This window comes from Oryctolagus cuniculus, chromosome 8 (genome assembly GCF_051225735.1).
Source record: "Oryctolagus cuniculus isolate XC-2025 breed Fujian yellow rabbit chromosome 8, ASM5122573v1, whole genome shotgun sequence".
NCBI classification, from domain to species: Eukaryota; Metazoa; Chordata; class Mammalia; order Lagomorpha; family Leporidae; genus Oryctolagus; species Oryctolagus cuniculus.
In genome coordinates this window covers 62301578-62316951 of record NC_142874.1, presented here as the reverse complement: position 1 = coordinate 62316951, position 15374 = coordinate 62301578, and the positions used below count along the sequence as shown (strand labels likewise).

Here is a 15374-nt window from a genome sequence, read left to right as displayed (position 1 = left end):
CTCTTCCATGTTATTTATAACATGATAAACACAGAGGGAGAAACAGAGGAAATTGTGTGACCAAAATGTAAAAAGCAATAATGAAATCTACTATTAAATACAAAGAATAATTTTACTTTTTAAGATTAAAGTGCTAGTGTGCTTATTTGTCCTGGCAGCTAAAAGAGTGGTTGGGACACTTGCACCCCATATGAGAATGCTTGGATTCTAGACCCTGGGAGGCAGCAGTGCTTCTTTCAGTAACTGGTTTCCTAGCAACCACTTGGGAGATATCCTTCTCTTCTCCAGGCTTTGGCCTCCACCTAGCTCGAGCTGCTTCAGGTATTTGGGAAGTAGATCAGCATATAAGAGATTTCTATGCCATTGTTTCTCTCTCTCTCTCTCTCTGCTTCTTCCTCGGATTGTCTCTCAAATAATAAATAAATGATCCTTTAAAATATTTTTCAAAAGGTTAAGTTGGTACAGAAAGAACTCATGTTAAATACAAAGATTATTCTTTCCCCAACCTGCATGTATTTTAGCATACTACTTAAGCAATACTTTTTTTTATTTTTCATTTCTTTTCTTTTTTGATTTTGACCTTTCTTTACTCAGACTTATAAAAGGAAGAAGAAAAGGAGAGAAAGAGAGAAATAAAGACAAAGGAGGATAGAATAAAAAAAGAAGAGGAGAGGAGAGGAAAAAAAGAAAAAAAAATAAAGAACAGGCATTTAACCTGGAATTAAGCTGCCTGCTTCCCACATGAGATTACCTGGTTTTGAGGTATGGCTGCAGCTCTTGACACCAGCTTCCCACCAATGCACACCCTAAAATGCAACAATGATGACTCAAATAAGTGAGTTCCTGCCACTAACATAGGAGACTTTTGTGTTCCTGTCTCTAGCTCCAGCTCAATCCCTGGCTGTTGCTGGTCTTTGGAGAGTGAACCAGTGGACAGTTCTCTTTCTCGGCCTCCGTAACAAATTATATATAAACGTTTCAAAAAGAAAAAGAGAGAGAAGAAGGAGGTACTTATAGAGTAATGGTAACAAAATTAACATTAGTAGCTGGATCATGGTTCTCAATTTAGAAGTTCTTTCAGCTAGAACTAAATTAATTTCTGCTATGTGTTATTTCGTTATGGGAAGAGATTAGCATTAATTTGTTTCTCCGTAGACCTCCCATTTTTATTCCTTTAGGTTCATCTTATAAGTGATACTGTGGAAAGAACAACGGATATTGAGAGATATTTTTAAAATGTATACATTAGGTGTTAGGTAATTTTTTTTGGCAATAATCAATAGTCTTTGATCATGTCACGATATATAAAGAATATAAAACTACAGGTGACTTTATTTCCCCACACTAATCTTCCACACAGTATTAGCGTGTAAAAGGAGATAGATTTTTATTTTGTTTATGATCTTTACTTAATGCGGTTGAAAATAAATAAGTTTATTCTCATCAGTTATGAACAAATTTAATATATTCACTGGTGAATCAATTTTCCATTCATTAGAAAATTCAACATTGGGACTTCTGAGCAGACTGCTCAAAGAGCTGTGTTTTCAGTTTATCAAAATAGAACATAAAATCTTTGTCCTCAAAGTAGAACAAATAATACAAGTACAAATAAATGTATGTTTAAACAAATTGGCAAATTTATGAGGCAAATAGCATGTTGTTTCAGGGAGGATAAATGTTTGAGTGGTTATATTTCAATTACATTAAGATCAGGTTGATTAGAATAAGCCTCTGAGGGTGTCTTATTTGAACTGAGAAATTGAAAGGAAGAGTGTGCCACTGTATTGATTATAAGTGGTGTGGAAGTCTTCTCAAAGAGTTCATTGAGGAATAGAGTAGTAAATAAATAGCTTCATAATGAGAGTTTGTATTGATCTTATTCTGGAAAAATATGTCGGATTTGGATAGAGAAAGGGCAAGAGGGAGGCCTTCCTGAATGTGATCAATAATGTTAATGGCATCAATCTGCCACTGATAATTCTTAAAGAGAAGTATTCTCTTCACCTTTAAGTTTCATGTTAAGTAGTTTTCCACTAGCCCAATGTTAAATTCAGACAACTGTATGCCCTCAAGTTTATTCATTCAATTTGGATTCCCTGTTAACTCATTCAGATATTTTTACAGTGTATTTAAAAATTTGATGTAATTTCACTGTGGTCCAGCAGTACGCAAGGCAAGTCAGGCATATGCACCTCCCCTATTTTTTATGGGTCTGAAATACCTTTTGTCTAGAAAGATGTAATATTACACAAAAAGATCTATTTGACAATTTATAGTTTGCTTTTTTATCTGTTCAATTGTTCCCAGGTATTCTTAGAACAGTAAAAAGAACCTTTTAAGAATAATAACATGCCTATTACCTTTAATTACTCTCTAGCTCTTTAAGTTAAAAAAAACTCTCATTTTAGGTTTAGTTTTTGTCTGAATAGAACATTTTATATCTGAAACCCTTAATGGAAGGGCTTTCCTATTTTGCACAATGTTCTTTTCTATTTAATGTGTTCTCTAAACTTAACACATTATTGAAAGTGCTATCCATCCACCTGATCAGTCTGAAAAGATGGAGAAACAGACAAGTGAAGGTTATTATCTATTCATATTTTATTCTGTTAATGTTTCTGTTTCACAAATAAATGTTGAGAACAAAATATATATTTATAAATCTGCCTGTTTTATATAGTAAGATTTATGGAAATTAGAATAGAGTGAGAAATTAATCAAGGGACATAAGCAATGTGTGTATATTATTTGACTAATTTAGGTTCTTGTCTCTTTAAGTAAAATGATGTAATAAGTAGAGAAAAACAATGAACAAGTTGGGGAACTACAGAGATAGAGATAAAATGAAAGAAAAAAACTGGGACTTTCACCATTTTTCAAAAGTTTTAAAAATGTCTAAACATATGCCAAAACTTTTATATTGTACATTTTATTTTTTCCCAAATACATAGTATTTACAAAAGCAATTAGATAGACTTTGGGTTTCAGGGTCATGGTTGCAAAGGTAAAACACACATTGTTTGACCACCCCAGGAACCTGAGAACAGCTTCCTAGTGGTCAGAATTCCTCTTAAAATTATTTTTCCTAATAAATAAAAGAAAAAAATGTGAAATTTATATACCAAGAGGGCTATAATAGGCCAAACCAAAGATTGGCATCTATCATTATCATGTGTTTAAAAGCTGTTAGGTAGAATTCTGTGTCCAGTTCATCTTAAGTGTAGTCTTGCTTCAGGTCCAAACAAGAGTTGTAATAAAATCCTAACTGTGGCTCATAGGGAAATTCAGCCTGTGACTCCTGCTCAGATCTTGTAACTGTTTTCTAATCACATATTTATTTGACTGAGAGGGAAAGAAAGATTAAAAAAAAAAATGATGGAGGGTGCACCCATTTGCTGGCTTACTCCTCAAAATGATTTTATGAGGCAAACATGCTAAATATACAAAAACCATAAATTTCAGTCTATTACTTCTGTAGTAATATGATATGATCTATGATAGTGATTGGAAACTTTCTATAGGACAAATCAAATGCAATATTAGAATTTTTACCAAATAGGAAAATAGTTGTTTTCTAAGAAATAGAGTGAAACCCATGTATAACCACGGCCACTGTCATTTTTAGAAAAAAGCAGAATTATTTCCTACAACAGTGAAAGGGAAAGTAATTTTCAAACACTCAAGGATAATCATGGGTCTCAGAAGGGATCTCAGTAAGCCAGGATTGGAATACAGCTGAATTTAATCTGTGCAGCTATATCGCCTGCACAAAGTATTACTTGAAGAGTTCTAAAAAAAAGTTATTTTTTCCAATATTTACTCTCTTATTTTCATTTCTGTTTGGATGGCATAGAGACAGAAATGAAAGAGCTTTTCCACACTTTGGTTCACTCACCAAATGCTTGCAACAGCAGTGGCTTTACCAGGCCAAAGCTGGAAACTCAGGAATCCTGAATCTCCCAGCTGCATGGCAGAATCCAACTGCTTGAGACATTGTTGACTCCCAGAATGCTGACCAGCAGAAAGGTGGATCAGGTGCATAGTTGCTGGGTCTTGAATCAAGACACTGGTTTCACTATGTGAGATGGGCATCCAAAGAGGTGGCATAAACACTGAGCTCATTGCTGGCCTTAAAAATTCAAATATATAAGGCTGCTTATTCTTTGTGTGTGTGTGTGTGTGTGTGTGCATGTTGTTGTTGATGTTGCCTTACCATATACCTTCACAATCTTAAATGTACCTGAGGCAATAGTCTCTTAGTAGAGTTCTTTGGATCCCCTAAGTAAAGAATCATATCATCTGCAAAGAGGGATAGTTTGAGCTCTTCCTTCCCAATTTGTATTCCTTTAATTTCTTTTTCTTGCCTAATAGCTCTGGCTAAAACTTCGAGAACTATATTGAATAGCACTGCTTACAGTGGGCATCCCTGTCTGGTACCAGATCTCAGTGGAAATGCTTCCAACTTTTCCCCATTCAATAGGATGTTGGCCATGGGTTTTTCATAGATTACTTTGAGTGTATTGAGGAAAGTTCCTTCCATACCAAGTTTGCTGAGAGTTTTCATCATGAAAGGGTGTTGTATTTTATCAAATGCTTTCTCTGCGTCTATTGAGATAATCATATGGTTTTTCTTCTGCAGTCTGTTAATGTGGTGTATCACGTTGATTGTCTTGCACACACTGAACCATCCCTGCATACCAGGGATAAATCCCACTTGGTCTGGGAGGATGATCTTTCTGATGTGTTGTTGCATTCTTTTGGCCAGAATTTTATTGAGGATTTTTGCATTTATATTCATCAGGGATATTGGTCTGTAATTCTCTTTCAATGCTGCATCTTTTTCCGGCTTAGGAATTAAGGTGATTTTGGCTTCATAGAAAGAATTTGGGAGGATTCCCTCTTCTTCGATTGTTCTGAATAGTTTGAGAAGAATTGGAGTTAGTTCTTTAAATGTCTGGTAGAATTCAGCAGTGAATCCATCTGGTCCTGGGCTTTTCTTTGTTGGGAGGGCCTTTATTACTGTTTCAATTTCTGTCTCAGTTATGGGTCTGTTTAGGTTTTCTATGACTTCCTGGTAAAATTTAGGTAGGTTGCATGTGTCCAGGAATCTATCCATTTCTGATAGATTTCCTTGTTTGCTGGCACACAAGTCCTTGTAATAATTTCTGATGAGTCTTTTTATTTCTGTAGTGTCTGTTGTTAAGTTTGCTTTTTCATCTCTGAGTTTATTGATTTGAGTCTTTTCTCTTCTTTTTTTAGTTAGTTGGGTCAATGGGCTGTCAATTTTGTTTATTTTTATAAAAAAAACAGCTCCTCGTTTGGCTGATTAGAAGAGTTTGACAAAGTAGCAGGATATAAAATCAGTGCGCGAAAATCAACAGCTTTGGATACACCGGCAATGCCACAGCTGAGGAAGAACTTCTAAGATCAATCCCATTCACAACAGCTACAAAAACAATCAAATACCTTGGAATAAACTTAACCAAGAATGTTAAAGATCTCTACCATGAAAATTACAAAACCTTAAAGAAAGAAATAGAAGAGGATACCAAAAAATGGAAAAATCTTCCATGTTCATGGATTGGAAGAATCAATATCATCAAAATGTCCATTCTCCCAAAAGCAATTTATAGATTCAATGCAATACCGATACCAAAGACCTTCTTCTCAGATCTGGAAAAAATGATGCTGAAATTCATATGGAGACACAGGAGACTTCGAATAGCTAAAGCAATCTTGTACAACAAAAACAAAGCCAGAGGCATCACAATACCAGATTTCAGGACATACTACAGGGCAGTTGTAATCAAAACAGCATGGTACTGGTACAGAAACAGATGGATAGACCAATGGAACAGAATAGAAACACCAGAAATCAATCCAAACATCTACAGCCAACTCTTATTTGATCAAGGATCTAAAACCAATCCCTGGAGTAAGGACAATCTATTCAATAAATGGTGCTGGGAAAATTGGATTTCCACGTGCAGAACCATGAAACAAGACCCCTACCTTTCTCCTTACACAAAAATTCACTCAACATGGATTAAAGACCTAAATCTACAACCCGACACTACCAAATTATTAGAGAGCATTGGAGAAACCCTGCAAGATATAGGTACTGGGAAAGACTTCCTAGAAAAGACCCTGGAGGCTTAGGCAGTCAAAGCCAAAATCAACTATTGGGATTATATCAAATTGAGAAGTTTCTGTACTGCAAAATAAACAGTCAGGAGAGTGAAGAGGCAACCAACAGAATGGGAAAAAAATATTTGCAAACTATGCAACAGATAAAGGGTTGATAACCAGAATCTAGAAAGAAATCAAGAAACTCCACAAAAACAAAACAAACAACCCACTTAAGAGATGGGCCAAGGACCTCAATAGACATTTTTCAAAAGAGGAAATCCAAATGGCCAACAGACACATGAAAAAATGTTCAAGATCACTAGCAATCAGGGAAATGCAAATCAGAACCACAATGAGGTTTCACCTCACCCCGGTTAGAATGGCTCACATTCAGAAATCTACTAACAATAGATGCTGGAGAGGATGTGGGGAAAAAGGAACACTAATCCACTGTTGGTGGGAATACAAACTGGCTAAGACACTGTGGAAGTCAGTCTGGAGATTCCTCAGAAGCCTGAATATAACACTACCATACATCCCAGCCATCCCCCCCCCCTTTGGAATTTACCCAAAGGAAATTAAACTGCCAAACGAAAAAAGCTGTCTGACCATTAATGTTTATTGCAACTCAATTCACAATAGCTAAGACCTGTACCAACCCAAATGCCCATCACCAATAGACTAGATAAAGAAATTATGGGACATGTTCTCTATATAATACTATACAACATTCAAAAACAACGAAATCCGGTCATTTGTAACAAGATGGAGGAATCTGGAAAACATTATGCTGAGTGAGTTGAGCCAGTCCCAAAGGGACAAATATCATATGTTCTCCCTGATCGGCGACAAACAACTGAGCACCAAAAAGGAAACCTGTTGAAGTGAAATGGACACTATGGAAAACGGTGACTTGATCAGCCCTTGTCCTGACTGTTGACGTACAATGTAATACTTTATCCCTTTTAGTATTTTCTCTTGTTTTGTTCTAGTACTATTGGTTGAATTCTGTAATTAACACACATTTATTCTTAGGTGTTGAAATTTTAACTGAAAAGTGATCCCTGTTAAATATAAGAGTGGGAATAAGAGAGGGAGGAGATGTACAATTTGGGACATGCTCAATTGGACTTGCCCCAAGTGGTGGAGTTAGAAACATGCCAGGGGATTCCAATTCAATTCCATATAGGTGGCATGTACCAATGCCATCTCACTAGTCCAAGTGATCAATTTCAGTTCAAAATTGATCACACTGATAGGTCTAAGAGTCAAAGGGATCACACAAACAAGACTAGTGTCTGCTAATACTAACTGATAGAATCAAAAAGGGAGAGAATGACCCTTCATGGGAAGCAGGATACACAGCAGACTCATAGAATGGTAGATGTCCTAAACAGCGCTCTTGCCTCAGAATCAGCCCTTAAGGCATTTGGATATGGCTGAAGAGCCCATGAGAGTATTTTAGGCATGGAAAGACAAGACACTCTGGAAAAAAAGAAAAAAAAAATGAGAAGACCTAAATGAAAGATCTCTGCAAGTGAGATCCCAGTGGAAAGAATGGAACCATCAAAGAAGGAGGTACCTTTCTCTGAAGGGAGGAGAGAACTTCCACTTTGACTATGACCCTGTCGGAATAAGATTGAAGTTGGCGAACTCAAAAGGCTTCCATAGCCTTGGCAACTCATGACAAGAGCCTAGGGTGATTACTGATGCCATAAACAAGAGTGTCCAATTGTTAAGTCAACAACAGGAGTCACTGTGTACTTACTTCCCATGTGGGATCTGTCCTTAATGTGTTGTCCAATGTGAAGTAATTCTATAACTAGTACTGAAACAGTATTTTACACTTTGTGTTTCTGTGTAGGTGCAAACTTCTGAAATCTTTACTTAATATATACTAAATCGATCTTCTTTATGTAAAGATAATTGAAATGAATCTTGATGTGAATGGAATGGGAGAGGGAGCGGGAGATGGGAGGGGTGCGAGTTGGAGGGTAATTATAGCGGGGGGGATCCATTGTATTCCATAAACTGTACATTGAAAATTTATATTTGCTAAATAAAAAAAAATGTACCTGAGGCAAAGCAGGTACAAGAAGGGTCTACAGGAAACACAAAATAAGAATGATTATGAAGTACTGTCAAGAGAAAAGGGATACTGTATAGAATAATTTCTTTCCTGATCACATTGATCAAAATGTATATTACCAAATACCATCAGTCTATCATATTCTATCACTTCTCAGGTTATATAAAAAATGTGGATAATGAAATGTATACTACTTCCTTGTAACATTTAAAATACTAAGCGTGCTTTGTTCATAAATTTCTGATTTGATTTAAAAGCTATTTCATATATATTTTCTTGATATAAAACAAATATATTAATCCATATAAGCAGCTGTTTCTTTGTTTAGAGGAATTACATCCTGATAATATAATAACTAGATTTCTTGGCAAAGTATATTTTTTATATACGAAAAACTTGAAGGTAACAATATCAAGGTAGTAATATTCTACCTAAAGGTTAACTACCTAAAGTGTTAACTTTTCTCAGTCTGATGACTGAAATTCAAATTTTAGAGTGAATTGAAAACCGGTATGGATAGAGACAAACTTTATAAGTGTCCATGGAAGGTTTTCCCTCACCTAGAGAGATAAAAAGAGATAATTATCTTCGGTAAAGATATCAAATTTGAGTCAAATATTTCTAAACACTTATAATCAGAAGAGTGAGAAAACTTCGTTTTTTTAAGAAATGATAGAAGGACAATGTTAATGAAAACTGTGTTGATAATATTTGATCATTGCTCAATTATAATAATTTAATAACAATTTACATTTTACTACTGGACATCTATTCATTGTTTTAGAGGAAGTACAGAAAGAAATTAAATATATCAGGGGCCGGTGCTGTGGTGCAGCGAGTTAAAGCTTCCATTGGTTCAACCCACAAATGGCCGCCACGGCTAGAGCTACATTGATCCAAAGCCAGGAGCCAGGTGCTTCTTCCTGGTCTCTGACTCGGGTGCAGGCACCCAAGCACTTAGGCCATCCTCCACTGCCTTCCCGGGCCACAGCAGCTGGAGTGGAGGAGGCGCAACCTGGATTAGAACCCGGCGCCCATATGGGACGCCGGTGCCTCAGGCAGAGGATTAACCAAGTGAGCCAGGGTGCCGGCGCTGAGATTTCTTTCTTTTTTTTAATGTAAGCACTTAATACTATCAACTTCCCTCTTATTGCTTTTGCTGTATCCCACAGGTTTTGATATGTCATTTTCATTTTCATTTATTTCAAGAAATGTTTTACATTTGCTTTTTAATTTCTTCAGTGACCCTTTGATCATTCTGTGGCAAGCTGCTTTATTGCATGCTTTTGTAAATGTCTATTATTCTTCTTGTTGTTGATTCTAGTTTTCTTACTTTGTGATCTGAGAATATATACCAGAAGATTTCAATTTCTATCATTAACTGCAGCAAGCAGTTTATGGCCCATTAGCCAGTGATTTTCATATATTCAATCAAAAAACAAAATTATACTCATTCATTTACATATTGTCTACAATAATTCTTGTACCACAACAATAGAACTAGGTAGTTGCAATAAAATATGTGGCCCAAAAATCCTAAAACATTCACTATCTAATCCTTCAAAGAAAGTCCATTGACCCCTGGCATTTCATCAATTCCATTTTAATTATTGATATTAATATTAATATTGAATATTTATATCTTTTTATTGAACAATTTCCACAGAGTTTCTTAATTATATTGTTACTTTCAAAACACTGACTAACTTTTGGCTTTAATTCTTGAAACTTTTTCCTTATACTTTTAATCATTGCGTAAACATTTATTATTTTTTCATTGTTTATTGAATTTTTTATGTCTTGAAATCTATTCAAAACTTGTAAAATTTCAATTTGTTGTTTATTACAATTCTGCTTTCTCAAGAAATGCAACATTTCAAAATGTAATATATGTCCTACTTTCTAGTGCAAAATATTTTCTGATTTCCACCATGATTGCTCTTGGGTGTTGGGTTATTAAGAAAATTTTAGAATTTCTAAATAATTTCATATTCCTGTTACTTTATACTATTAATTAGAGCTTTATTATATGGTGACTGGTTGTCTTGCTATGTATGTCGTTAATGTTTTGAAATTTATTGAGAAATGGAGGCTACTTTCTTTGAATCTTCTATGTATTCTTACTAAATATTTTTTCAAGTATTATGTTACCCTAAGTACTCAATACTGAGTTTTCATACTTACATGTCTTTACTCATTTATAAAAATCCACAATGTAAAATCAAATAGAAAGGTTAAGTTTATTTTCTTGTAAAAAGTTTTTGCAACCCGTACATATAAAAAGTCTTTAAAAGCCATTGTAAAATATATGTAATGAAAAATTACGCATGGAGTTCAAAATTGCTGCACCATAATAAGTGTATATAAATTTCAAGTTTCCATAAATATTTTGAATTCTTGTCATACAATGTTAAATATTATAACTAAAATTGTAATTTAATTACTTCCTACTATAGTATTGCCATTTTCTTTTTATGAATATTTAAGTCAACTAATCACGAATGAAATTTTCAGTTATATACTACTGGGGAAAATACTCTATAAATAATCATCTCTAGATGTTATATATTTTTTCATAAACAATGTGTTTATGATTTTATTTGAGAGGCAGAGAAAGACTAAGAGAGGTCTCAATCACTGGTGCATTCCTCAAATGCATAAAATGAGTGGATCCGGAGTGGATCTGGACAAGGTTGGTAGCTGGGAAGTTCCTAAGTGGCAGGAACTGATCTCATGGAGTCACTACTATTGCCTCCCAGATTCTGAGTTAGCATTCATCTGTAATGAGGAGCCAGAGCCAGGCATCAAATCTAGGCATTCTGATATGGGACAAAGGCATCCTTACTGGCATCTTGATTGCTAGGCCAAATGCCCAAAAGCCCTTACATTTAAACTGAAGCATTTAGTCCATTGCTCTTTATTTCTATTGTAGATATAGATATGAAAAACATATATTCTCTCTCTTTCTTGTTTTTGATATAGCTTTTAACTGATACATAATTATCTATGTTTATGTGGTACAGCATGATAATTCTCCAGGATATGTACAGTGTATAATGATCAAATCAACATAATTTGCATTTCCATCTTGTAAAACATTTATCATTCCTTTGTGTTGGGGACCTTCAATTTCTCTTGTCAGATTGCTTATACAATATATGATAAATTATTGTAGACTATAAAGGGACCGGCACTGTGGCGCAGCAGGTTAAAGCCCTGGCCTGAAGTGCCAGCATCCCATGTGGGTGCTGGTTCTAGTCCTGGCTGCTCCTTTTCCAATCCGGCTCTCTGCTATGGCCTGGGGTAACAGCCTTGGGTCCCTGCGCCCACGTGGGATACCTGGAGGAAGTTCCTAGCTCCTGGCTTCGGATCGTCGCAGCTCTGGCTGTTGTGGCCAACTGGGAAGTAAACCAGCGGATGGAAAACCTCTCTCTCTGTCTCTACCTCTCTCTCTGTAACTGTCTTTCAAATAAATAAAATACATCTTAAAAAAATTATTGTAGACTACAGTCATTTTTGTGAGCTAGAGAAGACTAGAATTACTCAACCTATTTAATAATATGTTGATACCTGTAATCCCAAGGTTCTCCCCAGCCCTTCCTAGCCTCCATAAATCACTTTATTACTCTCTCCTTTTTTTCTGGAAACCTTTCGTAGCCTGAGAACTTTAAACTATTATTATGTTAATAGCACATATTTATGAATTGCAATGTGATACTTACATATATGTGTCCACTGTATTATAATGAAATCCAGTTATTTGAGATTTCTATCTCCTTAAATATTTTTAAAATTTTTGAGTAATTTCTATTTTTACTTTGCTATTTAAATATATTTTATTGAATCATATTTTGCTTTCATGCATGCATAAATAGTATATAGTACCAGTCAAAAAGGATGAGGGCATTGTTCAAAGAAAAAATCCAAATATTTCTATAATCTCAAAACTGCTTTATGTAATTTTATTTTTTTAATACCTAGTTTCACGGAAGCCATTCTTTTTCATAGCCAATTTCTTTTGTAGAACTTAGAAACAAATGTATGATGTTAAACTCACAGACTACACATGACAACAAATTTAATGAACATAAATCCCTGTGAGATGGTAGGAGATACTAGGTAAGCTGATTATATAAGTAAATCCAAATACTTTAGGAGCCAATATTATTAATCCATACTTAGTTTTTTTAGCTTTATTTCCCATTATTGTGTTTGTATTTTTGTTGTTTGCAACTGTCAGCATTGTAAATAATCATGAACTACTAAAAGTTTATTAATTGTATTTTGATAAAAATTTTATAATTATGGCATTTGTGGATATATTGTTCCTCCCCTTCCTGTGATGGCTTTATCTTTGAACTGAGCTTCTGTGGCTTAGCGGATTGTTTGCTCTTTCGGTGAATAAGAGATGTGTGGTAGGTGTGAATAGAGAGCTCTGTTCAGTGCTCCAGTGTGAGGGGAGTGTCCAAGTTGAAACCCAAGTTAGGTGTGGAAAATCTCTCTCTCGCTCTCGCTCTCGCTCTCGCTCTCTCACTCTCTTTAACAGGCAGAGTTAGACAGTGAGAGAGAGAGACAGAGAGAAAGGTCTTCCATTGGTTCACCACCCAAATGGCCACTACGTCTGGCGCGCTGCGCTGCGCTGATCTGAAGTCAGGACCTGGGAGCTTCCCCCTGGTCTCCCAGGCGGGTGCAGGGCCCAAGCACTTGGGCCATCCTCCACTGTCTTCCGGGGCCACAGCTGAACTGGAAGAGGAGCAACTGGGACAGAACCGGCGACCCAGGCGGGAATAGAACCCAGGGTGTCAGTGCTGCAGGAGGAGGAATAGCCTAGTGAGCTGCAGCGCTGGCCTCTTTTTTTTTTTTTTTTTTTTTTTTTTTTTTTTAAATCATAGGTTTGGTTTGATCAGCTATGCTGGTGTAGTCTCATGTTCCCCTCATCTCCTCCAAGGAGACTAATGCCTGAGCACTAGCCCCAGTGGGTACAATATTCATCTGTGCTGCCACAAGAACAGCACAAAGGATCCTTGTATTCCTTGGTGTGAGCATGGATCCAACACAATGGCACTCAGCAGGGAATCAGGGAGCCCTGAGCTTGTGGAGCCACCCACAGTGATTGCTGAAGACCCAGTCACACTCTGTGTCCTCCCACAAAGCCACAATATTTTCACAGACTCAGCACACAAAGCTCCTATAGTAAGAGCACCCAGCCCCCTATCAATTCTCCCAGCCAGACTCAGGTGTCTCCTCTCACAGGGTTGCCAGTTGCATGGACACAAGCTAGTGCAGATGTTATGTATGTCCAAAATGGTGCCCACTGTCTCTAGGCAAGTTATAGGATTCTGGCACGAATGACTGGGGAGACAGAAACATGACCCCCTTTTTTTTTCTTCTAGGCTGGTGGGTACACTGTCCCCCATAGGGCTCCAAGGCAGACTCTTCCTGGCTCTTCCTGTAGCTTTATCGCCGGCGGCATGGGCTGGGCAGTCTGGTCTCACCTTACTCACCAAAGCTGGTGCTGAGCCTCTTGGCTGCTGGGTCCTGAGCTGTGAGTGTCCACGGCCTCCACATACATCCCCAGTGTCCCTCTAATTTGCTTGGAGTTTCCTCTGCAGTTTTCTCCCCCCTGATATGGTGCTCTATCACTTTTTTTTTTTTTAAAATATCTTCCCCTAGACCATAAGCTTCTTCCCTATTTTGCCACCTTGGAATCTCCCCTTTGGCATTTCATAACTGGATTTATTGTTTTTGTTGTTGATGAGTTGTTTAAGTTGCTGATATATTCTGAATATTAATCCTATGTCAGATAGCTAGCTTGCAAATATTTTTTTCCCATTCTGTTGGGTCACTCTATTGAACATTTCCTTTGCTATGCGAAAGCTTCTAAGTTTGATATAATCCCATTTGTTTAGTTTTGCTTTTGTTACATGTGCTTTGGGAGTTTTGTCCAAGAAGTGATCCCTATATAAACGTATTTGAAGAGTTCTCCCTACATTTTTTTCCAGCAATTCATAGTCTCCAGCCTTAAATTTAGATGTTTGATCTGTCTTCAGTTGATGTTTGTATATGATGAGAAGCATGTATCTAATTTCATTTCATATATATATGAAAGTTCTTTATATTATATATATATATATATATATATAGGTCCTTGGTGATTTCTTTCATCAATACTTGATAATTTTCATTATAGAGATCCTTCACTTCTTTGATATAATGTATTTGATTTGTTTTTTTTGGCTATTGTGAATGGGATTTTGTTCTTCATTTCTCTTTCAGTAAGTTCATCCTTAGCATGTAAAAAACTACTGGTGTTTTTAATGTTTATTTTGTGAACTGCAATTTTACTGAATCAGGTTTCAATTTTAACAGCTTTTTGGTAAAGTGTTAAATTTTTTGATGTATAACATTATGTCACTAAAACGTGGAAAATCTGACTTCCTCTTTTCCAATTTTTGATGTTTATTTTTTTCTTCCTCATTTGTTCTTGTTAAAACTGAATAAGAGTAGCAAAAGTGGACATCCTGTCTTGTTCCAAATCTGAGGGTACATGCTTTCTGCCTTCCCCCATTCAGTATGATATATGTTTTTTCCACAAGGAAGCTTATTGTATCTTTAATGAATAAGTATTAAATTCACTGATATAGATACGAGCATTGCTCAAAAATGTCAATATTCGAGAACTAATGACTGAAAAATATCAGCCACAGAAAACAATTTTGTAATGTACCATTTTTAAAGTAGTTTTTGATATTAACTTGTTTTTTTATTTTTATTTTTTATTTTTTTAACTTTTATTTAATGAATATAAATTTCCAAAGTACGGCTTATGGATTACAATGGCTTCCCCCCCATAACGTCCCTCCCACCCGCAACCCTCCCCTTTCCCACTCCCTCTCCCCTTCCATTCACATGAGGATTCATTTTCGATTTTCTTTATATACAGAAGATCAGTTTAGCATACATTAAGTAAAGATTTCAACAGTTTGCTCCCACACAGAAACATAAAGTGAAAAATAATAGATGATTTTTTAATGATGATGAAATCAGATCAGACCTATTGTCATGTTTAATCCCAGTGAGAGTCAAGTTGGGAATTGATAATTTCTTCTTTTGATATTAACTTGTTTTATTGAAGCCTAAATGATCCCTTTAA

At 35.9% G+C, this 15374-nt stretch overlaps 1 pseudogene; it reads right to left on the bottom strand.

Moving 5' to 3' along the window:
• Nucleotides 1-13793, bottom strand: part of LOC100348503 (large ribosomal subunit protein uL4 pseudogene) — a 90299-nt pseudogene extending 76506 nt beyond the window's left edge.
• Between the last annotated feature and the right edge of the window lie 1581 nt (nucleotides 13794-15374).